The sequence below is a fragment of the Lissotriton vulgaris genome, chromosome 5 (assembly GCF_964263255.1).
Source record: "Lissotriton vulgaris chromosome 5, aLisVul1.2, whole genome shotgun sequence".
Classification (NCBI taxonomy): domain Eukaryota; kingdom Metazoa; phylum Chordata; class Amphibia; order Caudata; family Salamandridae; genus Lissotriton; species Lissotriton vulgaris.
This window is the reverse complement of record NC_141693.1, coordinates 556,121,122-556,145,526: the sequence shown is the minus strand read 5'-3', so window position 1 is coordinate 556,145,526 and position 24,405 is coordinate 556,121,122. Positions and strand designations below refer to the sequence as shown.

Here is a 24,405-nt window from a genome sequence, read left to right as displayed (position 1 = left end):
GTATTCCGCCCCTCCCACCGCGGGGAGCACACATTCCGAACAAAGAAACGCATCCAGCCTCACATGTAAATCATGCAGGTGCGAGTGAAAGGAGTAGTCCCTAGCGGTGGGGTGCAACGCCCTCCATGCATCCGTGAGGGCCCAGCTCTCCTGCCATTCTGATCTACGCTTGGCGATCCTATGTGCTGGGGACGCGCGCAGCGGGGGATGGGACCTATCTAGTAGCACATCCTCAACTGAGTTGAAGTCCCCTCCCAAGAGGACCGGCCCTGCCAAATAACCCGCCAATTTGCCCGAGATGTTAGACAAGAAAGCGGGCAGATCTACATTAGGAGCATATACATTACAGAGAGAAATCATCCTGCCTCTCAGCCTTCCTTCCACCGCCACATATCTGCCCTCTGGGTCTATCGACGACTTCGAGACCTGGAAGGGGACCCCCGCCCGTATCCAAATCAATGTCCCCCTCGCGAATGCTGAAAATGTCGTATAGAATAATTGCCCCCTCCAGCACCTTTGTAGAGCCGCCCCTTCCTGCTTATTGAGGTGCGTCTCCTGCAAAAACGCTATGTGAACCCCCCTACGCTTGAGGTACGCCTGAACCTTATGTCTGCGCGTCATGGATTGCATACCCCGCACGTTCCAGGTCACACATTTCAACGCTCCAGTACTAGCCATTCCCCCCTACACAACCGGACCCCACAGCAAAGAACAGTGTTCGTATAAGTCCCGCGACCACGGGCCCCCCCCCACCCTCTCCAAACAGGAAGCCAAACCCCCCCAACAACTACAACCCCCTGAGCAACCCCAACTGCTCGCAACTCCCACCCCCCCAGGACAGGCCCCCCCGCAACTGGAAGTACCCCCATCCAAACCAACACACCCGACCACCCCTCAAGGAAAGGTGGTAATATTCGCAGTCCCCACTGCGATGACCTTAGGGGCCAGTAAGGCGCGGCTCAATGCTATAAGACCTCCAACAAATCAGCCCCGCGCGCACCACCCCACAATCCCCACATTACAGTTCCCCAAAACCTCAAACAATATCTTTCCACTGCTGCGGGTCCATCGCCCCGGCGTCCAACCAGCGAGTCCATTCCGCCATACCAGATCATCACGCCTCCAGTATCTCTCCCGAGGTCTGCGGCGTCACAATAGGGCCCCGGGCCCCACCAAATTCCGATTGTCCTGTCTCTGAGCCCGTGCCCGGGGCCTCCGAATCCGTACCCTTCCCAGACTGAGTCCTGGCGGCTCTAGATAAGTCCACCACCGCCTGTAGGGCTGCCTGCCTCTCCGCCTCCGTCTGCGACATCGAAGGTTTCCCGGTCCTCTTGCGGTTCCTTCTGATCCGTTGGGACTGCCTGATCGGCTTTTCCACCTTAGCCTCTTCCTCCCTGGCCTTAGCACCGTCCGTTCCTGCCTTATAAGTGTCCCACCAGTCCCATGCGTCCGCGGAAGTCGTGAAGAATAAAGACTTCTCATCCACCACCACTCTTAGCTTGGCAGGAAACAACAGGGAGTACTTGATGCCTTCCTGGCGGAGCTCCCGTTTGAGGGACAGGAAGTTTGCCCGGAGTCGCTGAGTCTCAAACGTGTAGTCCGGGAACATGGTGACTCTGTTGTTTTCCACTTGAAAGGGCCCTGCCTCTCTCGCCCTCTGCAAAAGCCAGTCTCTGTCCCGGTAATGGAGCAACTTGAACACCACCGGGCGAGGAGGAAGGCCCAAGGCTGGCGGACGCGCCGGAACTCTATGTGCCCGCTCCAGGGAGAAGAAGGGGGACAGACCTTCTGGTGCTACCTCCGTCCGCAGCCAGTTATCCAAATAGCCCACCATGTCGTCGCCTTCAATTTTCTCCGGCAGGCCCACTAGGCGTACGTTGTTGCGCCTGTTCCTGTTTTCTGCATCCTCGGCCCTCCTTTCCAGCACCTTCAGACGGTCCATCACGTCGGCCATCTGGGCCTTCACCGTTGCCTGGGCCGGGGCTAAGTCCTTAACCGTGGACTCCACGGATTTCACCCTGTCCTTAAGTTTGTCGTGGTCGGCCTTCAGGAGGCCCAAGCCCGTTGCCACCTGAGCTATATCTTGCTGCAGGGCATCCTTTGTGGTGGCGATGGCTTCCAGGATACGATCCTGCATCCGCTGTAACGTCGCTTGGTCTCTCTCCGCTCCTTCCGCCGCCTCAGTGTCGGTCGCGCCATCTCCCTTCCCCTTCGGCTTCCCCATCTGGGCCGGGGTGGGCGGCGGTCCTCAAGTGTGTGCTTGGTCGCCCTCCGAGCGTCGCCGGGCACCGTCCTCCGGCCGGGTTCTCAGGCCTAGAAATGTCACCAAAAAGCAGGAAGCACCGAGCGGTCGTGGCCCGGCCAGCGCCAGTTGCGCCAGAGGTCTGGGGTCCTCGTCTCCGGGTCACTGTCGCACCGCTGTTGCCCCAATCAGGAGACGGTCCTCAACCACCGCCCAAGGGCGCGCCAAAAGTCCATCCGGCACCTGGGGAGAGGCGCGACTCGGCCGCCAACACCTCTAGCGTGTCCGGGAGTGGTCTTCAGTGGGTCTCCGGGCAGATGTCTCCGTCACAAACTATCCCATGCCCTCGCCGCCATTTTGGGGTCCGCGACTTCTCGGCCGAGTTCAGCTTTCAAAGTTGAGTTACTGCTGTGGGGAGGCTCGGTGTCGTCCTCCGTGGGTCCCGGACCCTCCGCAGTACCGTCCAGTACCGGATAGTGTCCTTTATCTCGGGGTTCAAATGAATTTTCAGGATATTTTCCGGGATCGGGCGCGGAGCTCCGAGCTCACGCTGCCTACCTCCTCGGCATCCAAGCCACGCCCCCCCCGTATTCAAGCCATGATGTATGGAGGATCCACACCAAGCACCTTTCCCAAGGTGACACGCACGGCGCTTTTGGCTGGCGAGCATTATTGCACCACACCCAATGAACACAAAAGGTGACCCAGCACACACCACTGTGGCACAGCAATTTATTGGCTGAAGTTAGTGGGTAGAAGGGCTTTTGGTCTTGCGATCTTATAGGGATCTCCCAGCTCGGAGATGTGTGGTCCAGCGGTCACATACGCTCCTTCCAAGATTTACAACAATACCCTGCACCTGTTGCAATTCTACAAATATCTACAATTGCGTCACACCCTTTACTCGCATATATCAGACGGCACAGTGGTCCCTGAGGGATGCACTGATGGCGCCTAAGCTGGCTACTGCAGCGGCCAGACTTCACCTGATCTAACTGTACTATTTACACGCAGCCTATTTATCCCCGGCACGCCTCCACAGGGCAGGCCTATGCCTGTCCCCCTCCTGCATGCACTGAGGCTAAGATCAGGCAGATTTCTTTCATATGGTCTGGGCATGTCCACACATAGCGCGCTTCTGGCAGGGCACTGAAGAAGAACTCACCGAAATCCTAGGATGGGAGGTGCCCCATGACCCAAGACACACACTCCTGGGTATCACGGACGATTTGGATGGGTCTAGAAATGAGAAACTTTTTTAACGCAGCAATCGTGGTAGCCAAACAAGACATAGCTACCGCCTGAAAACGTCCTTCTCCACCTAACATCAGGACATGGCGAGAGGGGCTGGATTGATGTGCCACAGAGGAGAATCCTATGTATGAGGTGCGGGGGTGCCCAAAGAAATACCAGAGGATGTGGGGCAAATGGTTGGGTACTGTGGCTTAAAATATGCACCATACCAAATTTCTGTATCCTTGAGCTTTAAGGGGTTGTGCGAAGCAAGATTAATCATACAATTGAGTGGGCAGTTGTGACCCTCTTGTAATGTGCTCTATTGTTGAATTTTTTCTCATGTCTGAAAATCAATCAAATTATTTATCAAAAAAAGATGCCAACCCAAATTAATATTGCACGCCAGCTCCATACTTTCCAATCCTACTCTTTTATACTGTAAGATAAATGTAAATGTAAATGTATAGGCATTTATATAGCGCACTACTTACCCGGAGGGTCCCAAGGCGCTTCGACCGCTGCGAAACCCTTCCTGGCTTCCCTGAGAGATGGTCCCTTAATGGGTATCTCCAGGGTGAGACCAGGCATCCCCGGCGGTCTGGTGGGGCCGTTAGTGAAGATGAGGCAAGCTAATGCCCAGAGTTGCCGAGTGTGATCGCTGATCAGAGTGGGCACCGAGGCGAGAGAATTATCGAGTCCGCTGACCCTGGTACAGAAACCTGCCGCGCCGGGAATCGAACCCTGGTCTCGGGCCCTCCTCTGCTCTCGGGTCTGTCGCCTCTAACCAGTGAGCCACACTACTTCAGCTAAGCTACTGCTTTTTCTGCAACTCTGCAGCCGAGAGATTAAAGTAATAGGGCTACTTTGGGTAGGCTTGGGTGAAATTTTAATTACGCCATAGTAATCAGAATAATTTCTGTTATTACGCATTACTCTTGTGATGCGAAATGACAGAAATTAGGCTATTACATTAACTTGTGTAAGTAAGAACAATTTGGGGAAAAACGTCTACAGCAGGAGCACAGCAAAAAGAACAACGAGAGTGTGAGCGGATGCTGGCTACTGCTGTTCATGTCCTGTAGCATTAAGTGCTATTTTCCAAGTGCAAAATGCACTAAATACTAGATTATACTTCTCCCATAATTATGAGTCATTTTGAAGTAATTATGAGTAATTAAGCTAGAAAGAATCATGCCAGTGACGCCCACCCCTACTTTTGGGAAACTTCTGATTTAATCTGAAGTAATGAAACCCAGTTTCCTTGACATTGCAACTGTTACCTGGCCATTTACCCTATACCAAATGTATTCTACATTTCTTTGCTTCAAAACAAATACATGTCTATTTCCATGTTATCTACTTAAAATGCTTCACATTAGCATACACCATTCATTTAAAGCCAGGCCTGTTGGCATTTGCAATACTTAATTGGTAAACCATTCACTATATATATATTTAAGTTCTTGATTCAAAAAATGAACTAATCAAAACCTCTTAGTGAAATCAAGACAACCAGAAAAAACAACACAGACGTAGCAAATTGACTCAGGGTCCTTAGACCCAACTACGACGCAAAGAAAGCATGTATTTGGGGGTGCCCCAGTCCAAAACCCTGAGCCTCAAAGCTACGCCCCTTATTGGACTGCATTTCACCACATAAAAAGCATGCGCAAAAAGCATGGACACTGCACCTGCTTAAAGTTATTCTATGTGAGTGCTATTTAATGGCAATATGGAACCTAAATGTGTGTCTCAGCCATTCATTTTATCGAAGTCGATGTATTGATCACCGTTAATTTCTGTGTGTGTAAGTCAGCAGCACTAAACGGAAATTTGTGTTTCTCCTATGTAGTATGCAACACGATATTTTATAATAGGTAAATTGAGAATAGGAGAGCAAAAGAAATTGAAAAATTAATAGAAAAATTAATTAAACTACTTTTTGCCTTCAGGCAGATTTCCAAAAAGCTTCATAAATTACTTGAAGAGAACACTTGTTTTTTCAATTTTTTCTTTGGATATGGATTATGTTTATAGATATCACTTTGTATTTTAAACTGAGGATGGTTTCTATCGTTTATTTACGATTGTAACGGAGTACTTAGTTATACATATTTTGTTTAGTATTTTGCCCATCTGCTTTCATACCTGTGAATGAGTTAGAGATGCGCAAACACTGTGTCACAAGCCCACAATTTTACAGACGGCATGCCGCTTTCAAACTGTCATCCACAAAGGTAAAAATGGCTTGCCACACTCGTCACCAAGACAATAAAATCTGAAACCCATTCCTATTTATTGAGTAGTGTAGAGAGCCGCCCAGGCAGGGTCCACGAACACGCAAAACAATAAAAATAATAAAAACAAACAAATGACAGTGAGCGAGGCAATAAACAAATGACTGAGTCTGGAGGAATTACCCTGTTCTAAAATCTGATTGGGTGGACGCAGGCTACTGGGGCCCAATCAGCACAGGGCCGGTCCCTGCTCGATTATAAAGCCCTGCCGGAGTTCCGATACCGCAAACGGGACCAGGAAACTTCTGTGACCGGCCTTTGGATACCGTCATCAGCGCTTCACCGAGGCAGCAATGTCGCACCAAGGACACCACCGCCACCACCACCACCAAGGTACCTACTGCAGCCAGGACCCCTGCGACAGGCCGTACCAGCCTTGTTATGACCGTAAGTGTCCCGTCTATTTATTTTACTGGTTTGCTTTCATTTATATAGCGCTCATTGTGCCATCTACGGCCCAGTTGACGCTCTTAAAATTATAATCGTGTCAGAAAACGTTTTAGAGGGCGTTTGCGATAACTGACCTTCTCTTACGTCAGTAGTATGTATCCTGGCCTGCAATCATGGAGAGTCAGTACTTTCTCTTGGTATTGTTTGTAATTTTGTGTAGCAAACATGATGAGAACTTGTATTGTTGGAACTTTTGCTGCCACAGCCCTAGCGCAGTAAATGGTCACACATTTAATATATACACGTCACATTTAATATGCACACATATTTAGGTAACACATCTTACCAATGGCTACAATAAAAATAGAAAAAAATAAAAAATGGTTTACTGTGTTGAAGGCAGCAGAGAGGACTTTCATCATCAGGAGGTGGGAGTCATGTACATCTGTGGTCAGGAGGACATTGTCTACGATGTGTAAGGTGGCAGTCTCCATGATTTAGCCTAATGTCAAGCCAGACTTGTGGTGGTGCAGAAGGTGGTTAGCATTAATGTGATCTTGAAGTTTAATATAGACCACTTTTTCAATAATCTTGATGATAAATTGTAGGTAAGTGACTGGCCAGTTGTTGCCAAGGTATTTAGGGTCTAGTGTAGGTTTCCCAAGGAGTGGGAGGATCTGGCTAGTCGTCAGAGCTTCTAGGAAGATGCCTTGAGTGAGGAAGGTATTGACAATGGAATACATTTTTGTGAATCTGAGAATTGCTCAGATCTGAAATGCAGCAAAAGTGTACCAACATTTATTACATGTGCATCTTTATTCTTACCTGTATCTTTTTTGGTACATAAGTGAGAATCCTCTCTTGGGCTTGGGGTGCTATGTTGCATTAACTCTACACCATTTGTCTCATGTGATCGCTCTTAGCTCCTTAGTGGCATTCTTGCTGTGCTGCAGGTCTGTGGTAAATGATTTGATTTCATGCGGCAATACCAGAGTCTGTTGAAGCAACAACAGTCTGTCTCCAGCTTGGGTCCATTTACTATCGCATGATATTGTAGGGATGTACAAAACTCCCAAACACATTGCAATGTGGTGTTTTTTCATAAGCTCCACCAATCTGTACACTTCTATAGGTCTCATTATTGTATATTTGTCAGCACATTGTGTAAAGGAATGCATTTTTTTAGAATAAAGCATAGATTGTGAACTTACATCTCTCGGCAAGGATAATGTTTGGGATATAAAGGAACTGAGTTATAGGGTTAGGAAATTATCTGTCCAGTATCGAACAATTTGGTGTCGCAAGGTAGCAAAACTGAACCTGTGTTGCCTTGTTCCAACATTAGTTTGGCCACAAGACCACATCTACTTGTCTAAGCCCGGATGCATTACTCACATTTCATGGACAATAGGTGGGATACGGTAAAACCACATAGGAACCCTCCTAAATGCCACATAATTAATGTACTGCTCATAACTGACAATAGGCCCACCTGTCTAGCTCATCATGTGATAACACAGAGTAAAATCATGCTCAATAGATGTTTGTCTTCAGACTCCAAAGACTCTTTGTTATCATAGGACCATTCCTCCAGAAGTTTAATTTTAATAAAAAGGAACTTTGAAATAGAGCGAGATGTTAGTCTTGATATTTGAGTTACAGGGTTGTATGAAGTATCAACTACAGTACAGTAATACAATAACATGTTAGTGTCCACACAACAGTAAATCAGATCCAACAATTAAGGGAACTGTGGCACTGGGAGCTAAAGTGGTTTGTTCAGTTCAGTCAATTGCATGAGGCCAGGATTTCCACCATGGCATGTACATAGCTCTAAAATCTAAACATACTCATTTGCCTGCATAGTGATTGAGAGTCTAATTAATGTTACATAGAAATTCACCAATCAATACTTGGAATTTTATTATTCAAAGACGGAACCATTCCAGCTTGTCTGCAGCCTGTCAGCCAAAGCCCTTCTAAGATAGAGTCCATCTCCCAGTTCAGATAATCCTCCTGGAAATGAGAAGTGCTGAGTGTGGCCCTCCCAATCAGATATTGTCACTTTCACATTCTTCAGTCTGTACATGCTCTGTGGATCTAATTTTCTCCTTCCCTTTAACCAAGCTTGTCAGAAGATGTTGCAGGGGGTGGGCAATAATTTACTGCAGGGTCCTCTGGACACTTCTGTATTTACAAGGTGCCATGAGCATGTTTCTAGGTTACAAAAATAAAACAAACCCGAAAGAAGAGAAAAAATGGCCTCTGACTGCCTCCAGTGTCATGTATAAGAAATATGTCTTTTTTTTTTATAAATAAAGGGGTCAGGTAGGCATTGAATACAATATTTTGTAAATTTTGCCTAAGGAGTGTGGGGCTCTAGAGAGTGGGTTTTGTGGAACAATGACCCCTGTACCCCGCCCCTTGTGATGGCCCTGTCTTTATCAATATCACAATTTGCCTCAACTAGTGCCTTGCCCATGAAATCAATTTTACACTTCAGCCTATGCTAAGGATCAGTGTCTACCCAATGCTCTTTTTAAAGACATACGTTTCACCCCTCAGGACTAGGCCTGGGAAGGAGATTCCTTTGGCCTTATTTGACCGACATTGAAAAGAACGGTCAATACACAAGAGCTATCTGAAAACAAAGATTGCAGTAATGAAGAAATACTACAATGAAGAAACCCATATGGACAAGCCCTTTATGATCAAAACTTCCTTTACAATTGTTTGACAAAAATAAAGAAAGAATCATGAGATATAAATGAATTGATGTGCCTAGCAGCAACCCAGTCTACAATAATACCCTATTTAGGTCTGGGCAATGTTTTTGCCAAAACACGGAAGTGGAAAAATGCAATGAACTGTTTTTCCACTACAGCAAATTTCACCGTTCATGGTTCGTGGTGGTTCACTGTTTTTCTCTGGTTTGGATGGGGAATTGCGTAATTGGCGCCAGAACATGTGATGCTTGGCACAGGCTCTAAGGGGCCCATTAGGATGGCGGGCGGACTTTAGTCCTTCCACTGCCCTAGCGGTGCTAGGACCAGCCGCCAGTGGTGAGGCGGTCCCGCACTGCCAATAAGGATGCAACTGCTACCCTGGCGGTCGCATTCCACATCTTTAACATTGCAGCGGGTGCTGCTCCCACCGCAATGCCAAAGAGACATGTTGTGCATTGCCATGCACAACATGGCAGGCACCGCGCGTTAGCTGCCACCTTGTGCATGGCAATGAAGGGGGGTACCCCTAGTGCACCCCTCACCCCACCCTACCTGGGGGCCCGCAACGGGTCCCCAAAGCACATCCCGCCAGCCTTTCCATGGTGACATTGCCACCATGGAAAGGCATTTACCACCAGGCATCATAATATGGATGGCAGTGCCTTCCAGGCACCACAACTATATTATGTCCCAGTTCTGCCTGGGCGGTAATCGTAACGATTGCCGGCTGGCAGTAAAAGCGGACTGGCTTTCGGTCCGCCGCGGTACCCCCCGCAATGGTAATATTGCGGGGGTAAATGAGGCTGTGATGGCGATCCACCCACCATCATAATCACCCCCTTAATTCTTAACACCTGAATTGTTTTATGGCGGGCACCACATGGATGCACTGATGGTCTATATTTATGAGCAAACCACATCAGCAGATTATTTAATAAATCAGTGTACCTTAAAAAAAACAATGTCAGCATGTTAAGGCCGTCCTTGCAGGTTTGGGTAATTGAAATAGTCCATATTTTCATATTTGTTGGAGTTTGATGCTTTGTACAAAGCTACTGTACCTACATTTGCCGGCTCGGATAAGGACAGTATGTAGTGCAGGCAAGAGTGGCCCCTGTTATATACCTTATGCCATGAAACCTATTTGTTTACAAATTATGTATCGCATGTGTAGGGGTGGAGAAAAATGTCCCACAATTCCATAAACCTTTTTAAATTCTGTGAAATCTACCCAGAAGAATACATTCATGATGATATTACAGATTATTTCCGTCTGCAAAATTCTTTACGTGGGCTAATTTTCTGCATGTAGCATTTCACCACAATTTATCGGCCCCTGATACGCATATTCCTATTACTCCTAATTAAAAGTGATTTCCAACCCTAATTCTTAACATCATTATCTAATATAAAAAGTGATAATTCTCATTAGACTTTTTAACCTTGGTATGCGTTTCCTCGTTTTAATTTCGTTTGCACAAACTCATGTTATTACAATAGTCCAACAAAGTTAACATGAAGAAAACCTGAGGTGAAAACTGAAATATCTCTTTCCTCTGCCCATTACTGCCAGACTCCTGCTTAGAAGAGGGCTGCTTTCTTCCAGTCCACTGAGTTGTTTCCTGCATAGTGGTTGCCTGTCTGTGTTCAGAGAGAAGACCCCACTCCTTCCACTTTCCATAATGCTGGCACCACAGATTTCATTTATACTGGGACAGCTTAAGAAAATATATTTCCTCCCACAACATCATCATTTTTAGTGAGGCAAACATCGCGTTATTAATGAGGACTGGGAACATGATATTGAGATGTGACTAAAAATGAGTAATGTATAAAAGGACGGATTTCACATTTTAATCTTTTTCTTTTCAGCATGCAGACCAGGGCAATACCACTATCAAGCCTACGGCTACAAGTGTGACAGACCAGGTATGCAATGTGAAGAAATTGTAACCTCGGTAAATTATATATCACCCATGTGCAGCCTGTACGTAAGGGGTTTTCCTAATAGAAACTATTGATACTAGAAGGGGAATCCATGTAAAGCGCTCTGACACCTTCGGGTAATGTTCGCGCGATATAAAATCGCATTAAATAAAAATAAAATAAAAACATCCTAACCTGCTGTATTTACATGTAAGGGACATTTCCAGAGTGGCTGGTTCAAGCAGTGACATCAGAGAGTTGGGTGTCGTCCATCGAAGGCTACCAGCTCCTGGAAAACCCCAGTTTCATGTATGCGAATGAGACTCACAGAATTTGAATTCATTTTGAGCCCTTCACTCCCATGGAGAAATAAATAAGTCAAAGTTAGTGGGTTCTTTGGGGTAAAATGTGCATATACTTTTTTATTTCAACAAATCCAGTTTTCATATTTTTAAGTTACAAGACAGCTGACACAGGACTTAAAACAGAGAGTTAGGAAGCCTCAACTTAAGTGAAAGGAAGGGAGTCTCTTGTGCTGTGAAGCTGAGGAGGGGAATAACCAGCTAAAACAAGAATCATTCCTTCTTGCCTGGGTGCATTCTGTCAGAAAGAAATACATGTGTGTGCTACGGGTTAATATGCAAATGTAAGGGTTGCTTGGAAGTTTGTATTGGTTTAAATGATGAAGTCACTTGAAGCTTTGTGTTGCCAATGTTTACTCTTATTAATTGGTATTGTTGGATATTATCAGCTGACCTACCTCATGTGTGCTTTCAATGGAAAGTTATGAAAAATGTCTGCACTAGGCACAATCTGCATATTACTAAAATCTATATTTTGGAAACACTTTTTTCAACCGAAATCCAAATCTTTTTTCATGTCTTGTGGCAGGCTATCTCATACTGTGTGTAATGCAAGTTTAACATAATGATTTTCATATTCATAGTGCTTTTGGTCACCAGCTGGGACCTTGTAGCACTGAAAATATACATTTCACTATTCCCCACTGCGCAAACCAGCTTCCATTCTGTGGCCCCACAAACAGACATCTACAGTGATCAAATTTTCAAATAGAGGTTTCTTAAAGTAGTGTAGTGCCTTTCCCAATCATTAGTTTACTTGTATTTATTTTCATTCATTTTGGATGCTATTTTAATGGCAGCTAACTGAAAGTAAAAGACCAACAAAATAGTTACAGACTATTTTGTTCTTTTTAGCAACGCCTTTGACCCCATCCCCATACCCTCTAACCCTGCCCCCATTGCACTGAGGATCACAGTGCCCATACTTTTCTAATGCACTTCGACTGTACATGGAGGTGAATCTCAAACCAACTGAGGAGAGCTTAGCCGACCTCCTGTGTTCAGCTATTTGTAGAGCCCAGTTGTTGGCATAGCCTCTCCTAATAAGGAAAGAGATGCCAAAGGTTGCACCCCAGAACTTTCTATTTCCTAGAAGTGGGTCGGGTATTCTGTTCCATGTTCTGGTCAGTGCTTAATTTGTAAAATACAAAGTGCCAGGGCTCTGACGAAGAGGCTACTGCAGCCTGCACCACCCACCCTCTTGTCATCGCTGCCAAAACAACTACTAATCATCTCTCTTGCATGTAAATATGACAGTTCAGATTATTCCAGGTCCCCAAATCTAAAGGAATGGCTGGGGAGGCAGGTATTAGCAATTTTTATGTATATTGTATTCCTAAACTACCGTTGTTCTGCTCATCTCTAAATTAGATGAGCAGCGCCACCATGTGGTGGGCTGTTCTAAGAATGGAGTTGACAATTAGGTCCCCGTGTGGAGCACCGAAAACAAATTAAGTGCCGGTGCTTAGCACCGGAAAGCCCCGGCTCAAATTAAGCACTGGTTCTGCTTGACAGTTTGCATGCGTACACGCTTATGGCCACATTGAACATTTGATGGGCAGGCTGACTGATTGCTGGGATGGTGGAAGCCCCGACACAGCAGGAACACTTTAGTTGAAAATTAATTAAGGGACGCCCCACTTTTTCATGATAACTCGGTTGGCATATTTGGCATGGCTGCCACATACATGAAACATCTGCTTTGGATGGCCTCTGTTTCTTAAAGTTTGCTTTCCAAATCACTCAAATGCCAGTCCTGAAGTGAAATCATTTATGGCAGAGAGCTTCTGAAGGTAGAGACACTATCATTACTTAATTTGTTAAAAAAATAAATGACAAGGCCCTTGTCAGGGGTCACTGCCACTTGCACCCCCCATTACTCCTACCAGCACTGTCAATGACAGTACCAACACAACTACTAACCATCACACACCTGCAAGTGCAACTGTTCAGAGTATTCTAAGCCCTCAAAGCTATAGGAATAACTTGGGCGGTGGGCTCCAGCCATTTTATTGCATAATGAATTAATAAACAACTGTTATTGTGCTGATCTCTAAATTAGACAAACAGTGCCACTATGTGGCAGAATGTCATAAGTGCTGCTATTCACACTTATGTGCTAGTGCCGGGCACCAGAAATCATTGGCTCAGATTAAGCACTGAGACAGCTGAACTCATCGATAAGAAACTATGTGATTCTATTACCTGTAAATAAAGCGCGGTGCTCCGAAAAGTTGGCAGAAAAGGCAGCTGACTCCTTTGATATCATTACAAAGCATGTCTCCATTCTACACCACTGCCATTTATTCACTGGAAACTGACTGCCTGTGTTCAGCTGTTGATAGAGCCCAGCTATTGGCACAGCTGCTCCTGACAGGATAAGAGGTGCCAAACGTTGCACCCCCAGAACTCTCTACTTCCTAGAAGTGGGTCGGATTGATAATTTGCATTTGAACATGCTTATGGCTGCATTTAAAGTTTGATGGACAGGCTGCCTGATTGCTGGGATGTTGGAAGCCCCGACATCGCAGAATCCTTTCATTGAAAATGAATTAACGGACACCCCACTTTTTCATGATAACTCGGTTGGTATTTTTGGCACGGCTGCCCCTAATATAAAAAATCTGCTCCAAAGGGCCTTTGTTTCTTAAAGTGTCCTTTCCACAGCACTCCAGTGCCAGTTCTCAAGTGAAATCATTAATGACAAAAGTGACAAGGCTCTTGTCAAGGGGACACTGTCAATTGCACCACTTCCAATGACAGTACCAACACAACTACTAACCATAACACACCTACAAGTGCAACAGTTCAGAATATTCCGAGCCCTCAAAGCTCAAATCTATAAGAATAACTTGGGGGAGAGGTAGTAGTCATTTGATTGTATATTGAATTCATGAACTACTGTTGTTGTGCTGATGCCTAAATTAAACAAACAGTGCCACCATGTGGCAGACTGTCATAAGTGCTGGTGTTGACACTTATGTGCCAGTGCCAGCCACCAGAAATCACCGGCTCAGATGACGCAGTGAGCCAGCTGAACTCTTCCATCAGAAAGGATGTGGTTCTATCACCTGGTAATAAAGCGTGGTGCTCCGAGAACGTACCAGAAAAAGCAGCTGCTGATTTTGTGCTGATGCCCTGGTACTGCCAACCTTTAAATGATGCCCTTTATTCAGTCCAGGTTTAGCATTTACTTATTTTAGTGAGAGTTTGCTGACGTATTATTCATTTTACTTCCGTGGCAATAAAAACTCCTTCAAAATGGAGGCAGTGTTTTCTATCATTTCTATCATTTGGTTTTTAAAGAAGAAGCATGCTTCCTTCCAAGTGGAAAAAGTCATATTACTGACTCCCTTGATATCATTACAAAGCATGTCTGCATTCTACACCACTGCCATTTAAACACTCGTGTGCAGTTTAAGATGCAGTAAATTATTCCACTGCATAATAGAGGGGAAGGGATTTTATATTTGACAGAATATTTACAATAAAAATGTTATTTTTGGTACTGAAGATAAATCATAATTGAAGCAGGCTCCCTCTGCTTAAACATGTGCTAATATATTTTACACAGCTTGTCCCTTCTGATATCATGTGATCTACATGCCTTCAAATATGGTCTAATCCTTGAATTATTCACCTTTAGTCTGTTTAGTTTGTGTGTATAGATTAGTGTAAAATGCTGCAGAAAACCTATTTGTGTTTATGTGCATTATGTCCTACTAAGAATTCATGGAGGGCGGTGGTGTACGCAAAAAAATGCTGATACATCCCCTGGTGAGGCACTCCGTGGGTAATCATAAGAATGATTCACAAAGTTGTGGTTACCCCGAAGACATCCTAAAGGAGGCTCAAACTAGAGTGGTAAAAATCATCAGACAAGAAAGCCTTTCCAAAACAACCAAAGAAGTGGATCAGCGCATGGTTTTAGTTTCCAAATTTTCAACGGCAAGCACCATCTACAAAAGAATTATACTTTAACACTGGCCGATCCTACAAATGGAACCCGATTTCCGGGACATTTTTCTGAACCCTCCTCTATTCGCCTACACAAGGAGTAAGAACATCAAAGAAATCCTCTCTAAACCCACTCCCACAATCAAACAACACAGAGGATTTCAACCATGCTTAAACTGCAACCATTGCAATTGCATCATCAAGGGTAATATCATCCGACACCCCATGAAAGGCCACGCCATCAAATTACAAGTAGATGCCACATGCGATTCCATGAACCTGATTTATGCCTTGAAATGTCCCTGTGGGAAATTATACGTCGGCAAGACGGAACGCAAAATAAAGACACGCATGAACGAACACAAATCAAACATACGCCTGAAACTTGAGAAATCCAATATTGCCATGCACTTCGCGGAATCTCGCCACACCATCGCACAACTCCAATTTATTGTTTTGGAAATCATTACCAAAAGAGAAGGAACTGACAATCGCAAATTACTTCTCAAGAGAGAACTTGAATGGATGTACCGCCTACAGACTTTGAAACCACATGGTCTTAATGATCGGATCGAATATGGTTGTTATCTGTTATTTGTTACTGTATTATTAATGCTTTGCATTGCTCACTATTGCTTCACCTCCTTAAGTTCATGTTTTCGTTTTAAGTGGTTCGAACCTCCCCTATTGTTTGTTTACTTTTTCCCTCACCTTTCCAATATGGCCCTCCAGTCCTTGTTCTTAGTCCCTCTTTAATTTTTGCAGCCTTCCAGTCCGCTTTCTATACCTACCCCTTCCATAACTCTTCATTTCTCACCACCCCAACCACACCGGCACCGCAGCAGCGTAGAACTCCGGTCCTGCAACTGTCGAGCAGCGGTCTCTGCTACGTTTGACATGAAGTAAGTTCGTGCACTGTCACGATTAGAGTAGATTTATGCGCCGCTAGTGTTTAAACAGCATAGCCTATTACCCTCACGCGATCTAATTTCCTCACACGTCCTCGCAGACCCCAGTACCCCTCACTACTCCTTTAGTTCACATCCCGGATTTCCTGATATTCTTCACCATTTAACAAACCATACACCACGCACCCCCATTGATCGACACTTAAATTGATAATATCACACACCCTGTGTTACCTCATTTCTCATCCCTACCCGTCTTCCTTGCAGCACTCCGTGACAAAGGGCACCCCGCCCGAAATGCATTGGAGGAGTTCGTATTTATCTTCTTAAAGGAACTAAAATTACACATTGGATTTATATGTTGTTAATATCATCTCAAAAGACATCAATATGAATACTACTGAATAAAAAACAGTATTTGGACCACAACTTTGTGAATCATTCTCATGATTACCCACGGAGTGCCTCACCAGGGGATGTATCAGCATTTTTTTGCGTACACCACCGCCCTCCATGATTCTTTGGTGTTTTGACAGAAACACTACCCTCAAGAGCACCCAAAGCTGAATAGACTTCAACAAACTTTGTTCACAGTCGCAGTGCACCACCTACTTCCCTTTTTAGTCAGTTTACACATCCGCCAACGGGTGGGTAGCACGCCTACAATGCAATTTGAAGAAATCAGTAAAAGCACCGAAGCCAGAGCACATTCTTTAGCCTATGACGAAGATGAACGGCAACTAATTTACTCGCTGATAGAGGAAGACATCAGTCCCACCACTACCATCCGCAACAAAGAGCAATGCATAAAGCAATTACTATATCTCTACAAACGCCACATTAACCAGAAACTCCATGCGAGTACATTACTTAAATATCATCGAGCGCTCAGAATCCCTCGCGGGTTACGGATAGCTTTGAAGCCTTCCCTTTGTAAGAACTCCAAAACATTTAAGGACAAATGGAATGGGATACTTAATAAATGCAGTCTCGACTTGATTCTACTTATAGTGGAAGAACTTGCTGGCATACTTAAAGAACTTGAACAAGAAATTCAAGACATCGACAAGAAACTCAAAGACATGCTGACACCTGAAGAACTCACCACCACCCTTGAGGACCTCAAAACCATCCTTGATAAACACCAAAAGGAAATAAATGAGCGGAAAATTTGAAAATTCCTAAGAGACACGGTTGATTACAAGCTGGATGAAGTATACTCGTGGGCCGACGTCTATGCCCAAAGACGCCGCAACAGACCCTCTAATACACAGACTGACACATCATCCTCTGAAAGCGACTCCACATACCGTCCGCCACGGAAATCCTCGGCTCCCACACAATCACCAAACGAACACCAAGCTAGCACATCCGCAACCAGCCACGAACAAACACCTGCAGTAAATTTTTTAGAATCAGGCCCAGACACCATCGAAGACTCCGGCGGAGCCAGAACAAAAGAAAAGGAAAAAGGCCCTCCGAACACATGGAGCACAGTTGCCAAGAAGAATCTCAAACCAAAAAAGAACATCTAGTGATCAACATTTCCGACATCGTCATCTCCCTCCATCAAATTAATTTACTTGAGAAAGGCACATCATTTATCCCAATGGCACACACTAATCTTCTAGAACTAGAAGTGAGTACCTTTAAGTTCATCAGGAAGCTTAAACTACGTCATTTTTTTGACAATACTCTACCTCCTACCATCAAAGTCAAACATGATGACCTCCGAGGTCTACGACCTCTCAGCACGTACCAAGCCCCCAGCAGCCACAAGTGCATTGATTTATTCGAAAACCTAGTTCGCAACGATCTGTCTAAAATCAATTTGAAAAGGACACCTAGACACCAAAACCTCACTACCAAGGATCGTGATACACTTAAATCTTTGGCCAACAATCCACAAATCAAGTGTGTCAAAGCCGACAAGGGAGGCGCTCTTGTAATCCTCAATACCACCATGTACACACAACAACTGTATGAACACATACAGGACACTACGGTCTACATGCCACTTGACAACAACCCTACTAGGGAGTTTCAGAGCATCCTGCACAACATAGTGACCACAGCACACCGAGCTGGCATCATTGAAGACCGCACTAAGAACTATTTATTACAAAAACATCCCAGGAGCCCTACCATACACATGTGTCCAAAAATTCATAAAGACCTTCGAAACCCTCCCTTCAGACCTATCGTTTCCACGAAAGGATCAATACACGAACCCACCGGCAAATTCATTGACAAATATCTCCAACCCCTGGTCACCAAAACCAACAGTTACATTAAAGACACTACAGACTTTTTACTGAAACTATCTGGAATCCAAACCAACAACAAAGATCCACTTATACTGTGTACAGCCGACGTCAGCTCCCTATACACATCGATACCCCATCAGGGGGGCATCGAAGCCATTGAACAAGCCCTTCTCAATAGTGACATTGATGAGCAAATGCAATCCTTTCTTATGGAACTTATGGTATACACTTTATACCACAGTTACTTTCAACAAGACGACAAATGGTACCTTCAGCTATCTGGAATGGCTATGGGAAACTATGCTGCTCCCACATATGCTAACATCTACATGGAAAACTTTGAAAACCTCCATATATACAAAAGCCCCATGTTTCAAGACAAAATCATAATGTACGTCAGATACATTGACGACCTGTTTTTAATGTGGACGGACACCAAAGATTCACTAAGCAGTGCATTAAATGAATTGAACACCAAGGACGAACGCATCAAGTTAACATGGCAAATCAGTGACACAGAAATCACATTTCTTGATGTCAACATCAAAATTACCCAGAATGGATTAATCACAGACCTTCACAGGAAAAGCCCCGACCACAATAATACCTTGCACTACACTAGTTTTCACCAGGGTTCCCTCAAAAAACACTTGCCATTCTCTCAAATGTTGCGTGTCAAACGCATAGTTTCAGACAAACCGACCTTGGGCACCCGCATCAAGGAAATGCATGATCGCTTCCTTGATAGAGGCTACCTCGAAGACATCCTAAAGGAGGTTTAAACTAGAGTGGCAAAAATCACCAGACAAGAAAGCCTTTCCAAAACAACCAAAGAAGTGGATCAGCGCATGGTTTTAGTTTCCAAATTTTCAACGGCAAGCACCATCTACAAAAGAATTATACTTAAACACTGGCCGATCCTACAAATGGAACCCGATTTCCGGGACATTTTTCAGAACCCTCCTCTATTCGCCTACACAAGGAGTAAGAACATCAAAGAAATCCTCTCTAAACCCACTCCCACAATCAAACAACACAGAGGAACTCAACAATGCTTAAACTGCAACCATTGCAATTGCATCATCAAGGGTAATATCATCCGACACCCCATGAAAGGCCACGCCATCAAATTACAAGTAGATGCCACATGCGATTCCATGAACCTGATTTATGCCTTGAAATGTCCCTGTGGGAAATTATACGTCGGCAAGACGGAACGCAAAATAAAGACACGCATGAACAAACACAAATCAAACATACGCCTGAAACTTGAGAAATCCAATATTGCCATGCACTTCGCGGAATCTCGCCACACCATCGCACAACTCCAATTTATTGTTTTGGAAATCATTACCAAAAGAGAAGGAACTGACAGTCGCAAATTACTTCTCAAGAGAGAACTTGAATGGATGTACCGCCTACAGACTTTGAAACCACATGGTCTTAATGATCGAATCGAATATGGTTGTTATCTGTAATTTGTTACTGTATTATTAATGCTTTGCATTGCTCACAATTGCTTCACCTCCTTAAGTTCATGTTTTCGTTTTAAGTGGTTCGAACCTCCCCTATCGTTTGTTTACTTTTTCCCTCACCTTTCCAATACGGCCCTCCAGTCCTTGTCCTTAGTCCCTCTTTAATTTTTGCAGCCTTCCAGTCCGCTTTCTATACCTACCCCTTCCGTAACTCTTCATTTCTCACCACCCCACCCACACCGGCACCGCAGCAGCGTAGAACTCCGGTCCTGCAACTGTCGAGCAGCGGTCCCCGCTACGTTTGACATGAAGTAAGTTCGTGCACTGTCACGATTAGAGTAGATTTATGCGCCGCTAGCGTTTAAACAGCGTAGCCTATTACCCTCACGGGATCTAATTTCCTCACACATCCTCGCAGACCCCAGTACCCCTCACTACTCCTTTAGTTCACATCCCGGATTTCCTGATATTCCTCACCATTTACCAAACCATACACCATGCACCCCCATTGATCGGCACTTAAATTGATAATACCACACACCCTGTGTTACCTCATTTCTCATTCCCTACCCGTCTTCCTTGCAGCACTCCGTGACAAAGGGCACCCCGTCCGAAATGCATTGGAGGAGTTCGTATTTATCTTCTTAAAGGAACTAAAATTACACATTGGATTGATATGTTGTTAATATCATCGCAAAAGACATCAATATGAATACTACTGAATAAAAAACAGTATTTGGACCACAACTTTGTGAATCATTCTAATGATTACCCAGGGAGTGCCTCACCAGGGGATGTATCAGCATTTTTTTGCGTACACCACCGCCCTCCATGATTCTTTGGTGTTTTGACGGAAACACTACCCTCGAGAGCACCCAAAGCTGAATAGACTTCAAAAAACTTTGTTCACAGTCGCAGTGCACCACCTACTTCCCTTTCTACTAAGAATTCATGCCACACCAGTGAAAGTAAATGTGATAAATGTGGCCCTGTAAAAAGGTTATTTACAGCAAATATATTAATTACCTCATATTTAACACATATAGGGCCACATGTACGTATATGTTTTCATGTCGCAAATGGCCCAGTTCATCGAATCGGGCTGTGTCCGACCTATATAAAGTATTTTTCTATGTAGAAAGGCCCATTTTGTGATTTGGTACCCTATTACCAAATCGCAAAGTGGGTTAGCGATTCGGTATTAGGAAGGGATGTGTTAAGGGCATCCCTTCCTAATAGCGACTTGCAGTGGTATATAAGAATGATTTGCGACCAAAATGAGTTTGCAAAACATTCACATTTTACCACAAACTTAAAGTTGGTGGTAACCCATTTGCAAATGCTAGGGTCCCCAGGGGACCCCTTACCATTTGTGAACGTTTGCAAAATATTTTTTAAGAGCAGGCAGTGGTCCCACTCTACTCTTAAAAAATAAAAAGAATTCATTTCATTTGTATTTTTGAAATGCACCCAGTTTTCTTCAGGAAAATAGGCTGCATTTTAAAAAAAACATTGCCTTATTTAAAAAGAAACCTAGACACGGTGGTCTGCTGTCCCCAACAGGCCATCATCCTTGTGTTTTTAGTGATTCCCAATGGGTTTCAAGTTGCAACCTACCCCACAAATATATATATGTTTTTACAGACTTTTATATAGTGTGAACTTGACCCTGTACCCGGTATCAGAGCGCTTTACATAGCACAAGTTGTGTTACATGAGCACACATTAATTTTTGTTACGCACAGGGAGAATAAGTGATTTGCCCAGAATCACAGGATGTTCAGTGTCAGTGCTGAGACTTGAACCTGGTTCCCTAGATTCAAGGTCCGCCGCCCTAGCCATTAGGCCAACTCCTCTCACCAATATTAATGAAGAATTGCGATGCTATTAGGAATTGCTAAATGTGTCAAAGACACATGAGTACATAGATGTTTTTACGATTGTCTAGTAGCAAATCGCAAAGCTTGGCTATTAGGTATGTTTGCCCCTTAATTCTATAGTGCAAAGTCAAGTTCATTGTTATTACCTTAGTTCCGAAGAATTGACATGAGAAATCACAGGTTGCTGCAGCAGAAACTGCATGGTACAATGACTTTACACATGTAAACAACTCTGATAATTGGCATGAGGCCTCTTCTGTGTGATTTTGGCGCCACTGCGCCAATTTAACCCCTTACATCCTGCTTTTGATAAATAGCTTTTTAAAATATAAATGCACATAAAAAACACTACTGCATAAATCATATGTGTAGAAGCGCATTGTATTATGTTATTTATTACCATTATTGAGGAAGGGAAGGGGCATCATGACCCACTCAAAGCTTCCTTGCTTGTTATGATGTGCTATATGCGAGAGATACTTTATCATACTTCCCATCTGTCTTTATTCCTAAAATGTATCACTTTATATTGATTTTTCTCTTTTAAAATCAATTCTGTTCAATGCATTCCAAATAGTAGCAGAAGTATGTCCTGGCTGGCTCACACAGCACACCTTTAATTTTAGTAGTGCTTGGAGAGATTCCACATCACCCGAGAGCCACAGAAATATTATTTAACATGAAATTTAATTTAAAGTTTATTTTGTTCTCTGTGTAACTTCAGGCAACTCTCTTATCCATGCTGCTCAGGTGGGAGAGTTGACTGGACATACGTCTGCTCAAAGGCCCTTCTTTTGTTACAAAGTGTGCTATTTTTAATCTCGGGAGAAGAAAGTGCTTTAAACTCACTTGACATACGGCGAGGAAAAAATAGGGTTGTGAAAAATTTGTAAAAAAAAAAAAACCTTAACTAAATGCCCTTATTGTTTGCAAAATCATGTCTAAGCAGATGCAACTTAACACTCTGTTTCTTTTATCTCCCTCTTAGATCCATGCTGTCCCTGCCCTCCTCAACACCATGACCATGGTAGATCCTCTCACCATGTGGGTGGGTGTAAGAAGTGAGACTCTCCGCACTGGGATGGCTGCATCATTAAGCACACCCACTTGCACGTGCCATTCCAGGTGCCTGTAAATGAAAAAGTGGATACCTGATTCAGAAATCACTTTACACTGCTGTCCTCCTGAAAAAGAAAACATCTTACTCTAGCCTTCTATGTTCTCTCATTATACCTGTACCTCATTACCCATTCTACTGATGATTGTGCTGCAGCTGTTTCTAATGTATTAAACTTACTGATGCAGCTCATGTATGCCTCCACGTTTTTCATGTTCCTAATCCTTTATGCAAATCACCTGCTCAGTATTATTTTCTTTACGCCAGATTTGATATATTATCAGTGCTTTCTTCTGCTAGCTGAGTGCTGTAAATGGAAGAAATACTTAGAGCTTCATTCAGAGTGGCCGGGGTACCCTCCTTGTAATTCCTTTCTGGAGTTACTAATGCAGAGTAACAACGGATAACAGAGAACAAGGGAAATAGGTTGAGCCAATGTAGTAAACGTTTTGAAAGGTGTCAGTGAGGCGCTCTATGTGTTTATGTGTTTAAAGTGTCTTAGGTTACCCTTTATAAATGACCTAATATAAAAAATTAGTTGACATGCTTTTACTTGTGTGAGGTGGGCGCTATGGAGCAGGTCTAATGTAGGTAAGTATATAACTCTTCATCGACAGTAAAGCCATTTGGTTACAACTGTCCAATTCTAGAATATAGAATGTTTCCAGCTTCCTACGTTCTTTCTCCCTATCCCCTCCTTTCTTTTTTCTGGGGACTTGGGCGATGCAGCTATTGCTAAGATCAGTGGGATCTCTTTGATGGCACTTCTCAAACTGCCTAGCTAACGGTTAGCTACGATTATTGTTTGTGATGGCACGGATATGTTGTAGCACACGTTTGTGTACCGGTAATGTTGTGCTCCCAGCATAAAGTTTTTCACAGGGGAATTTCAGTGTATACACAACAATACTGGATTTGCATGTCAAACTTCCCCTTATTCTTATGGTTTTATTAAAGGCCATGATCACTGTAGTTAGATTTTCACCATTCCTACACGCCCTACATTTCAAACACTTTATGAAACTGTCTCTAGGTGTGAGCCATGTTCTATTGGTGTTTTAAGAAGTGAAGTCACTCTTGACCAGGTAATCCCTTAATGATTTGGATTTCCTGCAAGTGATTTGTGGCCGTTTCGTCACAATAGTACCTATGACAGTGTCCTGCTTTACTAGGTGCCAGTGCTTACATTAGATCTCCTGGACTCTAGCATGTTCTATGTTATATATAGTGATAAATCTATGGGGCCCTTTCTTGATAAGTGCTTTCTTCCTAGATATTGTTGGGGTTCAGGGGGGGGCAGGTGCCTTCTGTCTAGTTGCCCGGTCACTGGTTTTAGCGTGTAGTGCCAAGTGCATATGCGAATTTATGGACGCTCCCTCGGGCTCGCTTTAAAAGGGCTTGCCCGCAGGAAACCGGTGCTTGGCTTCTTTGATGGTCCCTTGCCGTGTGTTTCCAGTTCCTGTTTTTCTACCTTGTTCCCTCTCCATTGTGCTCTTTTTCAGCGGACCTTTGGAGGGCTGGTTTTTGGCTTCCCTTTTCCTAATTACCCTGTTTCTAATACCTTTGGGCAATTCTGAACCCTTAGTGGGGACCTGTTTTGGTATTCGAGGGCGCTTCGGGAT

General features: G+C 44.2%; 1 long non-coding RNA gene across 1 annotated transcript; it reads left to right on the top strand.

Moving 5' to 3' along the window:
- Window positions 1-6,018: 6,018 nt before the first annotated feature.
- Window positions 6,019-22,975, top strand: LOC147711243 (uncharacterized). Its single transcript, XR_015295673.1, has 3 exons — window positions 6,019-6,162; window positions 10,764-10,820; window positions 22,655-22,975. It is a non-coding gene; the product is annotated as an uncharacterized LOC147711243 (long non-coding RNA).
- The last annotated feature ends 1,430 nt before the right edge of the window (window positions 22,976-24,405 follow it).